This window comes from Tupaia chinensis, unplaced genomic scaffold (genome assembly GCF_000334495.1).
Source record: "Tupaia chinensis unplaced genomic scaffold, TupChi_1.0 Scaffold000473_1, whole genome shotgun sequence".
Classification (NCBI taxonomy): domain Eukaryota; kingdom Metazoa; phylum Chordata; class Mammalia; order Scandentia; family Tupaiidae; genus Tupaia; species Tupaia belangeri.
Genome location: NW_006159982.1, coordinates 3,776,826 through 3,795,635, shown reverse-complemented (window position 1 = coordinate 3,795,635; position 18,810 = coordinate 3,776,826). Strand labels below are relative to the sequence as shown.

The following is an 18,810-nucleotide window of genomic DNA, read 5'->3' as shown; positions in this document are numbered from 1 at the left end:
GCCGCAGATCCTTGGAAACGGACCAGATTTGTTGAGTGTCAGCTTGAAGAAGGCAGTTTGAGCATGATTTAAACACGAGCGGCATCACTGTTAACTAGTGTCCGACGACTGTCCCCCACCCCCACTCTGTCTTCCTCCCGCTCCCTTCTTTTCTCTCCCTTTTGTAGGATACAGAAGGTGAATAATGAAACCATTTTGCTAATAGTTTATGAGCCATGAGATTGGAAATGTATATGGATAGACCAGACTAAAATCATTTGAAAGAGGCAGAGGCTTGGGCGGGGGAGAATTTAAAAGAGGCAGAGGCTGGGGAGAGAGGGGGGGAGGAAACCCCGCCGTGTCCTCTCTCCCCAGCCCCGAGCAGAAAGGGACGCATGAGGTGGCCTCGTGCCTCTCCCTCTCCGCTCCATCCGAGGGCAGCGGCTTTGCCGTCCTCCCGCCAGCTTCTCACTCCTCGTCTCCCCAGGGGTTGGAGCGCGAAGGAGATGAATTGGAGCGATGGCGAGATAGCGCGAGCGGGAGATAATCGTTATCACCAGGATTTTTCTTCCAGTGATGGGATCTGAAAAGATCTATCACGCCGGGCAGCTTTCCCCCAGGCCTGAAACAATAGACGTGAACCTCGCGCCGAACACAGTCACCCAGACGCTGCCGGGGCGTCCGTCTTTTCTGGGCGCAAAGGGGCTGTTCCCCTAGTACGAACACCCGGAACCTTCGGGAATCGCTACTAGCACCCACTCTCCCGAACCACGCTCGGTCCGAAAAGAGATCTCCCTGCCCACTTTCTTTGTGGGGTTACTACAGTGTCAAGGCTGGGGCTCTAGCGGTGGGATGAGGGGGATGCTGCGGGGGAATAGTGTGAGTGAGGTGCTTAGACCCGCAAAGGGCTGCAAAGCCTGGGGATATCCTAGAAGCCGGCTGGAAACAGTGCCCCAAGCCAAAGGCCCTGGAGAGACCGCCCCGCATCTAGCCCGCAGTCCCAGAGAGCGAATGCGCACAGGGGAGAGCGAAGGCGCGCAGGGGAGGGCGAGCGCGAGGTCGAGGGCGAGGGCGGGCTCCGCTGGAGGCGGCGGGTCCCAGCTTAGGCTCCCAACCGGTTCAGAGATCGGAGCAGGAAGGCCAGGACAGGTACGTAGTGTGGGGCACACCAGACAGGCAGGATTTTGGGACTCCTGGGCTCAGTCCAACCCCAACTGAGAGCACCCTGACATTTGCTCGGGGCCGGGCCAAGGGCCGCAGCGCGGGCTCCGAGGCCCTCGACGCAGCGGTGGCAGCGCGGCGGCCCGCTAGAGCGCCCGGAGCGCCGGCTTCGCAGGGGTGGAAAGGAAGTCGCGCGTCACCCGCCTGCGTGGAGTCGGGGCCAGTGGGCGCGCCTGGCCGGGCGAGCTGGTGCCACAACCCATTTAGCATCTTTGCCTTTGTCCGCTCCTTCCAAATCTGCTCGATTCTGGGCCAAACAAAATGAACTTTTGCGTTTATGAGGAGGCAGCTGACGGGAAAGCGGTGTTTGGAAAAAGTGCGACCAGCTGCGTCAGGGACTCTCTTTGGTCTTTGCCTCGTGGGTAGGGGTAGGGGTTAGGCATTTGACCTTTCTTTACACAGGGTCGGACTGGTGGTTCTGGTGGAGGTGGGCAAGGGGAAGAAAAAGCGCCACCACCGGTCCTCTCCCTTTGCCAACTGGAGGCGCCTTGAGCCCATGGGGCGGCCTTGCCCCCCACTTTGCAGGCCTGGCGCAGAGAACAGGAGAGAGACCTCTCTCCACCTACGCACTCACCTGTCCTGGTGCCTGGCTTCAGCGGCCCACCCTCTAATCCCCACACCTGCCTGGGATGACTATCCTATGGACCCTGGAGTGTGGGACGTATAGGATAAATTTAGTGAAGCAAGCTCCTGAACTGGGAGGTTCAGAAGGGGAGCGAGTGCTTGTTGTCTCCGGACGTTTTAATTTAGAAGAAGCACTTAGCAAGAACGTGAACATCGAACTGCCCTCTCCCCACCCCCAATGTGGCTCAGGTCAAAAGACAAGGAAAGGTGGACCTCCAGTGAAACAGATCTCTACCGGTGGGCAGGTGGGAGCCGGCTCAGCGCAAAGGCTTTGTGCCAGAATCGGGAGATGGGAAGAAGGAGTGGGGCTCCCGAGGTAGACCCCAGGGCGACTTGTCATCAGACCCCACCTATCCAAGAGTTTGAGATCATAATTTGAAAGCTCTCCCCGACAGCCTAGGGTCTAGGGTTTCGGTGAAGTTGCTGGGGCGGGGTTTGGGGGGTGGGGGAGGTTGCCTGCTGGTACGAAAAGATTATTACTGTTGCCTCTGCGGAAAGAAACCTGCACTTCAGGAACTCCTTGAACCTTCTAAACTCACCTTTCCCACTCCCCTCCGTAATTCAGGATTAGCTAAATTCCTGACTACCACTTTTAGACAGTTCTCCCCTCCTCTCCATTTCTTCCCTAACCCTGGGGAGAGCCAGCTCCGGTTCCCCTCTCTCAGGAGCCCTGATTTCCGGGCCTTTGCCCTACCAAGCTAGAGTCTTAGCTTTGAGCAAAGGTGTGTGTGTGGTGGTGGGGAGATTTGGGGAGAAGCAAAGGTTGGTGGGTAAATAGAGTCAGAAAGACAATGTGCTTCCCTGAAAAGTAACAAAACAACCGTCGATTCTAATCAAATTAAATTCAGTTCCTCTGCAAATCTGTCACCTCCCAACTCCAGCAAGGGGGGGTGGGGGATGGGTCAGGTCGTTGCCGGAAAGAAGGGAATCCTGCGCAAATTTACGCCGGCTCTTCTCATTTGTTAGTTGATTGGGTCTAAAAGTTTGCTATTTATAGGCTACTCCGGGCAGCCGGAATCCCCGTGCCCGCTCCCTGGTGCGAAGTGAGAGCGTTCCCGCAGCGCCGAGCGGCCCGACTCAGCCGCGTCGGTTGATTTGTTTCTGCCCTCCCGGTGCGGGCAGCCAGTGAGAAGATTGCGGGGAGCCCGCGAAACCACCCACGCTTGGTAGCTGAGAAAGCAACTGCAGCCCAACCCTGTGAGTCCGCGCCTGCAGCTGCTGGGTGCGCAAGGTTGAAAGTGGAGGGCGCAAAGCAGGCAAAGGCGCAGGCGAGGCGCTGCCGCGCTGCGGGCGCTGTAGCCGCGCCCGCGCCCCTCGCGCAGTCCTCTGCTTCCGCCCCTTCGACCTCCAGGTTTCTCTCTTTTTCTCTTCACCTCCTCCCGCTTTGATTTCTCCCTTCTCAATCTCTACGTCCATGCATCTCTTACCCTCGCTTCACCTTGCTGGCTTGGCCCTGCTCTCAACTTCCAGCTGAGTTTGCATCCGGGCACAAAAAGAGATGAGACTGGCCTTTACGTGGGAGGCGGGGTGGGCGTGTGCGTTCCCCGAGAAGAAAACTGTGCGGGACTGCGCGGGAGAAGGTGTCGGAGCGGGAGAGGCGAGTGCAGGAGAGGGCCCTGAGCGCGACCCTGCGCACTGGGGGAGGGGACGAAGTGCGTTCCAAGGAGACCCTTCCTCCAGCAGCGGCTCTGACTGCGGGATGGCAACGAGGTGCCTACGAAGCCTGGTCATTTGGGAGCACCCCTCTGCGGTGCGGTGACACATCCGTCTTAATCAAAGTCTCCTAATCGTCCTGGGTTTTAGGAGGGAGGGGAGAAAAAGGACGTGGGCACCGGCTGGCAGAGACCGGCCGGAAATAGTCATAGCCAAGTCCCGGCAGTTCAGGTGAATTGGGCGTTGAGATGCCTTTTTCCACCAGCTGCGAATAGGACTCCTTTTCGGCTCGAGCCAGGGTGTAAGCGAATCAGAGCCAGGCAGTCGTTCTGTAAACCTTGACTTTGCCTTCTCTTTCTACATGTTAGGGCTGCAGACACTGCTCAGGTGTTTCAGAACTCAACACTGGGGTGGGAGCCTGGCAGTGTGGAGAGGTTCCCTGATCCCGGGCCAGAGCAACCCTAAGGCTCGCGTCTATGGCGTCCGGTGGGGCAGGCGCACCTAGCTGTGGCCAGCGCTCTTTTTAACAGGCGCGCAGCCGCAAGCTTGAGACTAGTTCGCCCTGGACCAGAGTGCCCTTATCCGCTGGGCTGAGGAATGTCTTTTAGAGTGTGGGGTGTGGAAAAAGTTGAGATTAAAAATAACCCGGGCCAGATCCGTTTGGCCCCGCGCGGGATGGGGAGGAGTTAGGCAGGAGTGAGGGGGAGAAACTAGGCTTGGCGAGTGGGACCCTATGTCTTCCCGGCGAGCATCTGGATAAATTTACGAGCCATGATCTTTGCCTTTCACAATTAAGATCCTATGGGCTGAATGCCCCGTAAGTGCCCAGGTAACCATTGTGGGTATGCTGATGGGGAACTAAAACGCAGCCCCAATCTGGGTCCATGCCACGTGGAGAACTACCCCTCAGGATGTGTGCGCCCAGCGTTCCCCCTCCGCCCACAGAACCAGCTGGGATAGGGCCCCAGAGTTCGGAGCTCACACTGCAGGAACAGTCTGGCTCAGACAGGACCCAGGCACCGCACCTTTCCCTGAGTTGCTCATAGACCTCACCTGGGCCCTCCCAGAAGGGCTTGCAAAACCTCAGCTGCCGAGTTGCAAGCAGGAGCAAGTTTCTATTACAATCCCCACTTGGGGATATAGGTCTGTGGAACAGTGCAACTTCGTAACCGGAAATCAGGGGGCACTGACCCCTGAATGTCAGAAGGGGGCTGAAAGTGCGAAGTCTTCATTGCTGTCTTCCTACCCTATTCCCAGCCAATGAAGATGGCTCGACTCTTCGGTCTCAGGCTTGTCTGAGTCGCTGGTCTTTCCTCCAATCCCTAAAAGGGAAGGGAAGGGAGAAAGGAGCGAATATCAAAGTAAGGAAGATGGAAATAGGAAAAGTGGGGAAGGATGCAACAAGAGCAAAAACAGTCAAAAATGAAGTTCCCCTGCTAGCTGTCCCCAATCGAAAGGGACAGGATCTTTCTAGAGGGAAGCAGTTGGCCCAAGAATAACCCTAGCCCCCTTGACTCCCACACTGTTCTCTCTGCAGTGGCTAGCGTGGGCGTGCATGCGCCTGCGCACCAACTTGCGCTTCTCAGCCGCCACAATTCCCAACTCTCTGGTATCCTGGTCCCAAGGTTTTACACCACAGGCATTGCTCAGCTGCTGGTCTAAGGGGGAGAGGGACCCACGCAGCCTTCTGGCACACCTAGGGATTCTACTTCAGCTGCAAGTCCGTAGCCTGAAGGTGGGCGTGGTGAGAAACGCCTGAACTGCAGTGAAAGAAGAGTGCTCACCTAACTCATTCTGCTTTTATGAAGTTTGTTAAATAGTAGGGCCTCTCCTTACCTTTGAGGGCATCTTAGAACTCAGGAGCTTCCTCAACTAAAAGAAATAAAATATATTTGTTAAGTGCTGAGCTCTAGGTCAACTCTGGACTCCTGTGCCATCTGGATCCTTCTAATTATATCTGCCACTGCAGATTGCTTTCTGGTCTACCCCTTACCCTTTGCCTCTACACATGGCCTCCAGACCCCTAGGGTTTTACTTGCAGGCTGGGGCTTTAGGTAACAGACTCCCCACTTACTTTCCTCAGAGTGAGGTGAGATGGTGTTTCCACTATTCAAACAAAATTAGAGAACAAACTTTATGTTTATGGAAGGTAGTGGTGGCAGAGAGGGTAGGGCCTATTTATTTCCAAATCAATGAGTGAAGAAAGAAAAAAATGTTCATTTTCTATGAAACAGATAATTTTCTTTTTAAAAAAGAATTAGTTTAATTTTATTTATTTTTATATTAATTTGATCAGTTAATCAGAGCACAAACCCTCTAAAATCCTTAAGCTCTGCCTTTTGTGGTGCCTGGGACTACTAAGTCCCTGGGGAGTGAGGAGATGGATTAGTTTGAATTGTCCCAGAGTAAGAAAATGTTATGAGTCCTAAAAAAGCCTTTCCCCAGTTAGACATTGGAATTAAGAATCACTGCGCTAGGAGTGTGTGGACAGATGAAGGCAATAGCCAGACCTTTTCCTGACAACCAGCCCAGTTTCTTTGTCTGACTCCCTTTCCATTTTGACTCCAACCACAGTCTTTCTTGGGACAATAATCCCAGGGATCCAGCAGCAGGGTGTTCCTGTGTTCTCCCTTCTAGAGACTTCTTTTTCTAGAAAATGAGAGCTTACAGGAGCTGAGTATAGACTCCTCCTGGGATTTCATTTGATGATTAAATGTATACATTTCTAGGCAAAGAGCTGAAGCTTATAACCCAGATGGCAAGAGGGAAAGGATGGGGAAGAATCCACAGAAGAACTAAGTGACTTGTGTGTCAAGAATTGCAATGAACTTCATGCTCTCCTGTGATATCTCCCCAGTTTTAACTTCACTTTTCTTCTGAAGCGAAGAAATATAATTCTGATTGTGCTGCCCTTTCAGCTACATGTTCAGGTCTTTGTTTTGGCTAGGCATTTTTAGAAGTGAACCATTGAATACAGAGGTAACTTGCAAAGTTATCTCCACCCTCCTCTATTTTGCTTAATTTTCACAGAAAATGAAAGCATTTCTTTTCATCAAGTTCTTATTCACCTTCAACAGGTTGGTTTCAGTTTCTGTATTTCTCAAATTTCCTTAGAATAACAGTCCAGGAACCAGATCTGTTCAGCTTCTATGGGACAGGATTATTCCACCACAGTTCTCCAGGGAGTTCCAGTTAAAACCAACTTTCCCTTCACCCGAATTAGACACCTCCTTGAGATGAACGTGAGGCTAATTCCTTTTGTTTATAAACCAAATGATATTTGTTCTTTTTATTTCCCTTCTGCCTGTTTGCAATAAACCTGGTCATACAAACACTTAAATAGACATGTCATAACAATGAACATGACTTTTAGGCAGAAAATTTCTTTGAGGTATTTGTAAGTCATAGCTCAGGTATTTACCATAATTGCAGGAGCTGTGCTTTAGAAATGAATTGAACACTGAACTCATCTTCAGAACTTTCCATGTAACTCTACCATAATTCTTTGCAATTATATTTTCTGATCTCATTGAATCTGCCATCACTGCTTTAATATATATATATATTTAAATAACTGTTTTTCAGCTTCTCCACCTGTGTAACCTACTTGGTGGAAGTTTCTAGTCCAGAAAAATTGATCTTGGGGCATATAGTATTTGAGAAGTCTTGAAAAAAGTTCACAGAAAATGCATGTTGTGGAGGCCAGCTGGTGACTTGGTGGTTAAGGCAGCTAAATCTCACGTGGCCACCTGCACTGTTTGAGTCCCAGACCTAGTGGCTTGAGAAATTTTGGACACATATGTCCAAAATCCTGAGAGGAGAATGGAGGAGAAGAGATTGCAGTATGACCATCCCCCCGGGGGGTGAGTTCCTACTTTCTCTCTCTGTTTCTGCCTCTCTCTGGTGAATGGCAAAACTAAAAATTAAAAAAGAAAAAGTGCATGTAATAAGAAAATATGCTTGGACTTGGAACTTTTTTTTGCATCAAAATAAACTGGTACTTTAGCTCCATTTTTCTATGAACCTTTAGTAGTACCTCTGTATTTTAATGAACCATTTATTTAAGCTATATTATCAACATCTTTGAACCATTTATTTAAGCTATATTATCAATATCTTAACAGTAAAACAGGTATTTCTTTCTAGGAGGAAAATATATGTCTTTTTTTTTTTTTTTTTTTTTTTTTTTTTTCTGCGGGAGGCTTGATGAGTCATTAGCATCTGATCTTTATTTCTTCTATCAGACACATTGTATTTTCCGATTCATTTATCTCATGTAAATTAAAGACTCAAATTACTGATTTCTAAAAGATCATATCCCTCCTCTTACCAGAATAATTAATATTCATCTATTTTGAATTATATTTAAAAATATAATTGAGAAGAGAAAAATGTTCCACATACATTTATTAATCAGTGGTAACCAAATTGTCCAAACTATTAGCAAGGGGACATTCAAAAGTTGAGATGAAACATCAGAAAAGCTGACCAGCAGGTGGTTTGGTGGTTAAGGTGCCGACATTCCCACATGGCCGACCACAGTTCAAGTCCTGGACCTGGTGGCTTATTTTCTCACATTCTCTCTCTCTCTGTTTCTCTCTCTGGTCAAAATAAAATAAATGAATGAATGAATAAAATTGAAATTAAATAATTATTGTAAAAAATCCAAAAAGCTGAAGATTTTACTGGCAAATCAACAAACAAACAAACAAAAATACAACTTGAACACTGAAATAAAAGAAATAAGGACTTTTTAGTTGTTGATCTTCCAGGATCAGTATTTAATTCCTTGAACTCATTTGGGTAATAGAGTGTGTGAAATTATTTGTATAATTAGAGGGAGCTTCTTGCTTGTCTGAGGGTTCAAGTCAGTATTTTTTTAATGAGAGTAAAGTGACATAACATGAAAGTCACCATTTTAAAGGATCTAATTTAATGGCTTTTTAGTACATTCACAATGAGGTGCAACCATGACTACTATCTAAATTCAGAACATCTTTATCATCTCAAAAAATAAGAGAGAGAAAGAATAGGCTCTGTGCCCTAGTGGGTAAAGGAACCAGATCCCACATGGATAACTATGCTTTGAATCCTGGCCCCTGCAGCTTGAAAAATGGAATAGATGCATGTGCATGCATGTTCAAAATCCCAGCATGGTGGAGAATAAGATATTGCAGTGTGCTCAGTGGGTGCATTGTCTCTCTCTCTCTCTCTGTGTCTCTCTTTCTCTCTGCCTCTCTTTCTGTGGCAAATGCTTGTACCCTCTGGCAGTTAAAAATAAATAAATAAAAACCAAAGCCAAAAATCCAAACTGTACTCATTAGTCACTTCTCATTCTTTCTTCCCTGTAATTCCCTCTGGCAATTACTAATCTGCTTTCTGTTCTGTGTATTCTATTTGCCCATTCTGAGCAATTTATAATTGGGATCATGTAACCTTTGGCTTTTTGTGTCTGGCTTCTTTCACTGGGAATAATAATATCAAGTTTTATCTGTATCATAGCATACATTCATTCTTCATTTCTTTTTATGGCTGAATAAAATTCATGACTTTGTCTATACATTCACCCCCTAATGTCCACTCTGGCTGTTATAAATAACGCTGTTATGAACATCTGTTCACAAAGTTCTGTTTAAATTTTTTTTTGTTTTGTTTATTTTAGTTCTTTTAGGTATAGGGTTTTTGTTTGTTTTTGAATTTTGCCAGATGGTATATGAGGACTCACCAGAGACCCACACAGTAAAAGACATTGAGGAAGAGAAGAATGGTCTCCATGGAGAATGGTCATACCACAATCCCTTCTCCATTATTCTCTCCTGTTGGGGGTTTTAACTTGCACACACACACACACACACACACACACACACACACACATGCCTGCTGTGTTTCTTAAGTTTCCAGGTCTGGGTTTTAAACTGCCCAGTCAACAGTGTGGGATTCAACGGCCTTAACCACCATATTGAAGACTACCCCAGGTAGAGGTTTATTTTCACTACACTGCTCTCCACAGCAGCTGCATAATTTTACATTCCCACCAAAAATGTATAAAGTATCTAATTTCTTCATGTCCTTGTCACTTCCTCCTCCTCCTTTTAATGATGGTCATACTAGTAGACATATGTAGTATCTCACAGGTGTGTGTTTTGATTTGTATTTCTCTAAAAACTAATGATGCTGAGCATCTTTTCTTAAGCTTATTGGCTATTTATTGGCTTATTTCTGCAACCTCTTTGAGAAATGTCTATCCAGGGCCATTGCTCATTTTTTAAATGAGCCTTTTTTGTTGTTGTAAGAATTCTCTGTGTATTATGAATGCTAGATTCTTATCAGAGTTATGATTTGCAAATATTCATATTTTCTCCCATTCTACAGGCTGTTTTTCACTTTTTTCATGATTCCCTGTTATTCATAAAACTCTTAAATTATGATGAATTTCAATTTAGCACATTTTTTATTGAGAGGTTTTTCGCTATAGGGCGCGTGCGCTCACCAGACAGACAGAGAGAGAGAGAGAGAGACAGAGACAGAAAGCGAGAATCACCCCCTGGGGGGATGGTCACACAGCAATCCCTTCTTCTCCATTCTCCTCTTGGGATCTTGGGCATGCATGCACACGCGCCCAGCGTGAGTTTTAAGCCACCGGGTCCGGGACGCGAACCGTGGTTGACTACATGGGAGCCCAGTGACATAGCCACTACACTAACTGCTGGTTCCCAGCAAATTTTTTTTTTAATGATAAGTGTATTCCACATGCATGAGAAGACTCAGGTTAAACACAATAGAAAACAAAATTTAAGGACTGGCCCCATGGTGCAGTGGTTAAATCCTTTGCATAGGGAGCCAGATTCACATTGCTGACTGAGGTTCAAATTCCAGCCCAGGGGGCTTGAAAAGCACACTTTGTATGTGTGCATTTGTGCCCCAAATTCTGACTGGACAGTGCAATGGAGGAAAAAAGATTGCAGTGTGGTTACCATACCCCATTGGGAAGTGCTTTCTCTCTCTCTAGTTATGATTTGCAAATATTCATATTTTCTCCCATTCTACAGGCTGTTTTTCACTTTTTTCATGATTCCCTGTTATTCATAAAACTCTTAAATTATGATGAATTTCAATTTAGCACATTTTTTATTGAGAGGTTTTTCGCTATAGGGCGCGTGCGCTCACCAGACAGACAGAGAGAGAGAGAGAGAGACAGAGACAGAAAGCGAGAATCACCCCCTGGGGGGATGGTCACACAGCAATCCCTTCTTCTCCATTCTCCTCTTGGGATCTTGGGCATGCATGCACACGCGCCCAGCGTGAGTTTTAAGCCACCGGGTCCGGGACGCGAACCGTGGTTGACTACATGGGAGCCCAGTGACATAGCCACTACACTAACTGCTGGTTCCCAGCAAATTTTTTTTTTAATGATAAGTGTATTCCACATGCATGAGAAGACTCAGGTTAAACACAATAGAAAACAAAATTTAAGGACTGGCCCCATGGTGCAGTGGTTAAATCCTTTGCATAGGGAGCCAGATTCACATTGCTGACTGAGGTTCAAATTCCAGCCCAGGGGGCTTGAAAAGCACACTTTGTATGTGTGCATTTGTGCCCCAAATTCTGACTGGACAGTGCAATGGAGGAAAAAAGATTGCAGTGTGGTTACCATACCCCATTGGGAAGTGCTTTCTCTCTCTCTGGCTCTCTCTGGCAAGTGCATGTACCCTCTGTCAATAAAAACAAAAACCAAAGCCTCATAAAACAAAACTCTAAAATCCCAACCCTCAATAAAGAGAATACTCTTCAGTAATGCCCAAACAACTTTATCAAATGCAGGTTATTAGAGAGTACTTGAAATTACTGCAATTCAAGGAAAGGAAACAGGGCTACACTGACCTTTATCTTCCAAGAAGTCCTGAGTTATTCAGATAAGGGTGTCTACCTTAGTGAATGGAATCTTTTATCTCAAGATGACAGTAGTTTTTTTTTTTAATTATCATTATCAAATTCATCTACTAAGAACTTTCAAATAGCCTCCTGTTTAAATAACATTAAGGATCTGCCTTAAACCAACAATAACCAGGAAAATCAAAGAAAGGTTGGCAAGGTGTTTCTAACTTAGCAGTTTCTAGCAGACAATCCTGAGCAGTCAAGTGACATGTTTTAAAGTTCCTGGGAAAAAGGTCTTGGAATCATAGAGAAGAGAAACTAAATTATTGCCAAACATTTTTTAAAACACATTAATAAACACTTAAGGATATAAAGAGACATTATTAAATGTAAAGTCTTTGCATACTATCTCAAGTTGATTACCTTAGTACAAATTATTGATTAAAAATAGCTAAACAATAATTCGAATCAGATCTTCATTTTATTTATTTCAGTATTGAGTAAGACCTATGGTAACCACTGGTTTAGGGACCTCTGATTTTGTTTATCAGAGGTTATTTTTTGGTTTTGTTTTGTATTTTTCCTTAGAGAGTTTTGCTATAGGGCAGGAGCTCACCCAAAAGACAGAGAAAGACAGAAAGTGAGAAATCGCCCCCCAAGGAGGACAGCCATGCCACAATCCCTTCTCCATTCTTCTCTCAAGATCTTAGGCACAGATGCACAAGCCCCCAGCATGATTTTAAACTACTGGGTCCAGGATTTGAACTGTAATCAACTATGTGGAAGTCCAGTGACATAACTATTACATCTGCTAGTCTCTGTCAGAGATCTTGAGCCAGATTTTTGCATCTGTCAGTTATGAAGTGTGTCATTAGACAAACCACTGGATACTTTCATAAGTGCCCTGTGCAGGACTCCCACCTGGCTGATGACTGCATGCATGGCTATCATCCTAGATGAATCCTGAAGGATTTCAATGGAAACGTAGTTTCCTTCTCTTTGGATTAACACCTTCCTCTCATAGTAATGTTGTTTCAGTGGGAGTAAAATGAAATAATATATGTGAAAATGTTTTCTGAATATGAGACTTATTTGTTAGGCACTTTTGAAATTGTAGTGTGTGTTTTCATATTTCTGTAGCACTTATAATATATCAGATATTTTCCTAATATTTAAAAAATATTTAAAAATTTGGCCCAGAGTCATGGTGGCACAGCAGTAATGTGTATTCTGCAGTGCTAGAAGCCATAAGGAAGATTAAGGTTTCATTTTCAGGTCACCCTGAACATGCTGGGTGCATGCATGAATATGCCTGTGATCTTGGTTGGCTAAAAAGGTTGGTTTGGGGTGTGTGGATCACAATGTAAAACACTGTTGAGGATGTGTGTCTTTCTCTCTCTCAATCTCTCTCTCCTAAGAAATAAGTAAAATTAAAAAAAATTAACTTCTCAATTCTAGAAAGTAGGTACTATTACACACTTCCACTTCCACTCCCCCATTTTACAAGTGAGAGAACTGAGACACAGAATTTTTTTATAACTTGTCCAAGGTCTTGTAGTTTATAAGTGACAGAGGTAAAATTTGAACCCAGGCAGTCTCATTCTGGAGTCTATGTTCTTACTGACTACATTATACAGCTTAAAATGAAAAAAAAAAAAAAAAATCTGGGTGCCAGCTCTAACTTGGTGGTTAAGTGAGCTGGATCCGACCTGGTTGACCATAGAGTTTGAGTCCTGGGCCCAGTGCCCAGAGAAACATGCTGGGTTAATGTACATGTGTACTCAAAGTTGTGAAAAGGAGAAATGGAGAAGGGATTGTGGCATGACCATGCCCAATGGGTGTACTTTCTTGTTTTTTCCTCTCTCTCTAGCAAGTACACATGCTCTGTACAAAAAATTAAAAAAGAAAATTAAAAATCTGAAATTTCAGATGAAAATCTGTAACGCTGTAGTAGATTCAACAATTATTTACTTAGTACCTAATAAGTACCAAAGTTATTTATTTATTTATTTATTTATTTTTGAGAGGTTTTCGCTTTAGGGCACGTGTGCTCGCCAGACAGACAGAGACATAGAGACAGAAAGCAAGAAATCATCCCCCGGGGGGATGGTCACGCCGCAATCCCTACTCCTCCATTCTCCTCTTGGGATCTTGGGCACGCACGTACACACGCCCAGAGTGAGTTCTAAGCCACCGGGTCTGGGACACAAACCACGGTCGACTACGTGGGAATCCAGCAGCATAGCCATTATGCTAACTGCTGGTTCCCCCAAAGTTATTTTTGAAACGTTAGAAAGTCTGTTGACACTGGAACTGCCTTCCTGACCTCTGTAAGGAGCTGAGTTGTCACTGCCATCTTTGGACAGGGTCGCCCAACTCGACTTTATTCATTCAGTTGTTTACCTCCATAAATCTTGTTATCAATTTTGTTCATTACTGCTTGCATAGGACACAGGCAAGAAGCATAGATCATAACCAAAACACTAAGCAGAAAGGCAATAATAAACACGGAAAATGTGGCACAAATTTAGTGCTGCAAAATTTTCTTGCTGCTATCATGGTAAATGCAAAGCAATGAGCCATTGAGCACTTGGAACAAGTGCTCAGAGAGTAAATCAATATAGGAACCAACCCTGTGGCATGGTAGTTAAAGAAGCTGGATCCCCTGTGACCAGTTGCTCCACTTCTGGCCCTAGAGGCTTGGGAAGCAGTCTGAGCACCTGTGCATTCATTCATGCCTCATAATCCTGCTAGGATGAAGAAATGGAGTAGGAGAGATTGTGGTGTAACCACACCCCCTTGGGGGGCACTTTCTCCCTCTTCCTCTCTCTGTCTTTTTCTCTGTTTCTGGTCAGTGTACTCACTCTCTGGCAATAACATTTTATTTTTTTAAAAGAGGAAAGTAAATTAATATATAGAAAACACAGTCAACATCCCACAAATTAGAAATCTCTAACAATCTATCTTTTAGACAGAAACCTTTGAGTTATAGAATTTGCTTCTTATTTTATGAACAAAAAGTAAATAATGAGGAATATCAGATCTATTTCAAAAGGCAGGCTTTAGAACTTGCCAAAGTTGACAGATAGTCAACCCAAACTCAAATGCTTTCAAAAAATTCATGTAGTACATCAGGCAGTGTTCATAGCAATTTCTCTGGGTCCTGAAGGCTCCAGAAGGATCTCTTGATTGGAGAGATAATTAAATATGCAGAGTACCATATTATCATTACATATATTTCAATTCATTCTAATTTCTGAACAATGGTTAATTATTGATAATGAGGAAATTTGATTATTGAACTTGACTTTTATATATATGTCAATGGCAACCAAGAGTTTACTTTAGCTGTTTGCCTACTTAAGATAGAAGAATCTGCTTTTGAAGGTCTGCTACGAAGCAGAGGGAATATTTTTATATTCGCTGTGTTGTGACCAATGTCTTATGGCCTTCACTGTGACTTGACCAGTATTACCTCCAGAAGCACAAGCCAAATGCCATGTGGAACAGTGTACCAGGCTAATTGACATGGATGCAGGCAACACAACTGACCAGCCCTGTTTTATCTGTTTTAAAATAACCAGCAGAAACCCTTTCTGAATGGTAATAACTTGCTGAGATACCATTTAATACTAAGGAATGTTAAAATAACTGCAATTTTTAAAGAGTTCATTTTCCCTCACGAGCCAGGGAGACAGAGACAGAGAGACAGCACCCTCAAGGGGGTATTTCTTGATGCTGTGATCCATCCCCAACTTCACCCAGCCTTGGATCATGGGTCTACATGTCCTCAGTATACTCAGGGAGGTTTCCAAATGTAAACCTGAAACCTCTTGGAGGTTCACATTGCTGAATGTCATTTTGTGTCTGCACTGTTATCTGGTCCCAATAACAGCAAGTTTATTGATTGATTGAACAATACATATGTGTTGACCAACTGGTAGAGTTTCATAAATGCTTTCTCCTTATACAGTGTTACGAGGTGGTTACAGCTAAGTAGGTTAAAAAATATGTTATGAATCCCTCAGAAAACAAAGTGAGGCTTGGCAGTGACTGCCCATGACCACACTGTTAGTGAAGGTGTAGATCTGGGACTCAAATCCAGGCCTCTGGTACCAAATGCAGGTCTCTAACCTGATGCCTCTCAATATTTCTGAGGTTTCATTCCATCTGAGCATCCATATCAACAGGACTCAGATTAATCGTAAAACCATAGATTAATTCATCATTAAACCATAGATTTCTATGTCCTGTTCTAGAAATATTGAATCTCTAGGACTCAGCAGCTTTAGTGAGAACCTCAAAAGATTCCTTTGCCAGAGAGCATGTGTGCTTGAGAGAGGTGATAAGAGGAGAGAGGGGGAGAGAGAGAAAGAATGCTCCCAATGGGGCATGGTCACACTAGTCCCTTCTTCTACATTTCTCTATCCTATCAGGATTTTGGGCATCCACACACATTTACCTGGCATGTTTTTCAAGCTACTGGGTCTGAGATTTCAACCACATAGTTGGCCATGTGGGATCCAGCTTTCTTAACCACTGGGCCATGAGGTCAGCCCTACATTTTTTGGGGGAAACTTTTTTCTTTATTCATGATAGAGCACATGCATGTATGTGAGAGAGAGGGAGGGAGGGAGGGAAGGGGAGACACACACAGAGAGAGAGAGAGAGAGAGAGAGAGAACGAAAAGCACCCTTCACAGGGTCTGGTCACTTTCCTCCAGTCATCTGTCAGATCTTGGGCACTCTTACATAAGATCCATGTGTTCTGGGCTGCCTGGGCTGAGGATTTGAATTGCAATTCTCATGTGGGATCTGGTTTCTCTTAAGTGGAGTTTTACCACCGTGCCACAGAGTCAGCCCATTGCCTATGTTGATCAGGACAATTACTGGAAAAGGAAAATATAGGCCTTTTCAGTGGGTCACTTTAGCCAAATTTACCCCCAGCTTTTCTTCTTCTTTTTCCCCTCAGGCAGTGGCTTTATCTAAACAGAACAAAGTGAATTGGCAATTGCTCAGATAATTCAAGAGTGGTGGATTCATCTGATGGATAGATTTTAAAAGTTGCTTGTTGACATTTCTCAGATTACCCAGAAAACTGCCACATCACTCCCTTGATTCATGCACAATGGAGAGTTCTTAAAGAAGCCTCTTCAACATTGTTTATTTTTCCTAGGTATCATAATATTTAAAGATGTGTTGCTTTATTGTTCATTAAATACATGCTTTATTCATAAGTGGGTCTTACCACATGCTTCCTCATGATTATACAAAGTGAAATGAAATAGTGTCCCAATAATAATGTATCTACTCATCACCTGAATATTCAAATACTTGAGGCAAACTGCTTTCTTCAGAGTCATCTGAATAAATGTTTACTTTTATTTTTTTAAGAATTCTTTTATTTAACTTTATTTTTTAATTGACCTAAGAGCAACAGAATGAGAGAGAGAGAGAGGGGTGGGGGAGTATGAGAAAGCAAGCCACTATGTCTGTGACTCAGACTGTGGTTGGCCATGTGCAAGCCTGGTGCCCTTAACCACCATGCCACCTGCTGCCTCCTACGTTTTCTTTCTTTGCGAGGAGACTTCAAATCTCTAACTGTTGCACTCAAAAGCTCAAAGTCTTAATTTAGTTTACTATTTTAATCACTCTGAAGAGGGGTTCAATACAATTGCTGCCTTTGGGAAGCTCACATCTTAGGCTCAAAGGTAGTCAGGAAGAATGAGTACACATTGTTATAATACTAAACAAATATCTGATAAGCACTAAGTGAAAAGGTTATAGCAGCATGATAGTTGTTCAAAGGAGTTTAGTTTGGCCATGAAGAATGGGCATAATCTTACTCCAAAAGATTGCTTTGAAACAGGTCTTTAAAAATAGCTAGAGGTGGAATTGGTGGAGCAAAAAAAGGGAATAAATGTGTTTATGGTTTTGTACATAAAGGCAAGAGTGTGACTACAGACAGAGAAATTAGAAGATAGAAGGCCTGTTTGGGAGACAGAAGTGTATTTCAAATGGAGGAAGAAAGGGAGCTAGCATTATTGAGTGTCCTGAGCCATGATATACTGTAGTATATATTGTTCATACATCTTCACTTTTCATTCTCACAAGCAAGGCAGATTATTCTTGAAATGGCTGCTCATCATTGTAGGGCTGCTCTACTAAGCAGTGACTGGTAAAGGGGCATAGCATTTCCTAAGCTCCTGTGCATCTATTGGGTTGTTGGAAAAGTCATGATGTACTTTTCTGTTATTCTGTGCAAAAATGCATCATGACTTTTCCAACAACCTAATAGTTGAAGTCAAGTGATTGTTCAGTGAAATGAGTTGTCACTTCTAGGCCAATGTGGTTAAGAGGCATGTGTGCCCTTTCTACCATGGACTCTAGAAATGGCTGTAGACTATGGACTTCAAGAGCTAAAGGGAGAAAAGCCTCTAGATGCAGGAGCCTGGGTCCCGCTGAATACACATTTGGACTTTACATGAGTGAAAATTTTTCATTATGTTAAACTACTGAGATATGTAAATTTTCCTTTATAGCAGCTAGAGTTACTCAATTAATACAAATATAACTGCAGGCCCATATAATACAGGCTCATAAATGTAACTTACCAAAATCACATAACAATAAGAACCTGGTCTGTATTCAAAGTGCTTCTCTTTTTATTCTGTCTTTATGGTTTTAATAGGGTCTACAGGCTAATGGGTTTCAGTTCCCCATTCACTATACAAGCTTGGGTAGGCAGTTGTCTACAGGATATTGCTACTCAAAAGAGAGTGTTCTCTCTCTCTCTCCCTGGCCAGCACATGCACCCTTTGGCAATTAAAAAAAAAAAAAAGAGGCTCCAAGGTACAACAGATTAAATTGGTAAAGTTTACTGTACTTCTTTCTTATAGAATGAGTGGTACAATGAGAGGAATGATTGGTCTGATTCCTGGATTTAGATATTTTTGATATATATATGTGTGTATATATATATATATAGATAGAGAGAGAGAGAGAGAGCGCAAATGATCATTTGGTTAATTTTTTAGATATTTTTGCTATAAGGTGTGTGTGCATGCCAGAGAGACAGAAAGAAAGAAATCACCCCACAGAGGTGTTGACCATACCACAATCCCTTCTTCATTCTTCATTCTTCTCTTGAGATTTTGGGCATGCACGCACATGTGCCTGGCATGAATCTAAGCTGTCGGTTCCAGGACTATCATTTGGCGTGTGTATATGTATGTGTGTATACATACATACATACACATGCATACATACACACACACATACACACACACACACACACACACACACATACATAAGTATGTCTCTTCAGGTGTTGTTTAATTTGCCTAATTAAACCCAACTCTTGGTATTTGAAAAAATACAGCAAGAAATTTCCTCTTAAGCAAGTCACATAGTGGTTACACTCTTCTGCTCCTGTCATACTGTCAAGGATTTAGTCACA

General features: G+C 43.9%; 1 protein-coding gene across 1 annotated transcript in view; it reads left to right on the top strand.

The window, feature by feature from the left end:
- Nucleotides 1-2,886: 2,886 nt before the first annotated feature.
- Nucleotides 2,887-18,810, top strand: part of ESRRG (estrogen related receptor gamma) — a 736,743-nt gene continuing 720,819 nt past the window's right edge. The window contains exon 1 of the mRNA XM_006155837.2: nt 2,887-3,021. The gene's annotated coding sequence lies outside the window, so the exon portion shown is untranslated. The remainder of the gene's footprint in view (nt 3,022-18,810) is intronic.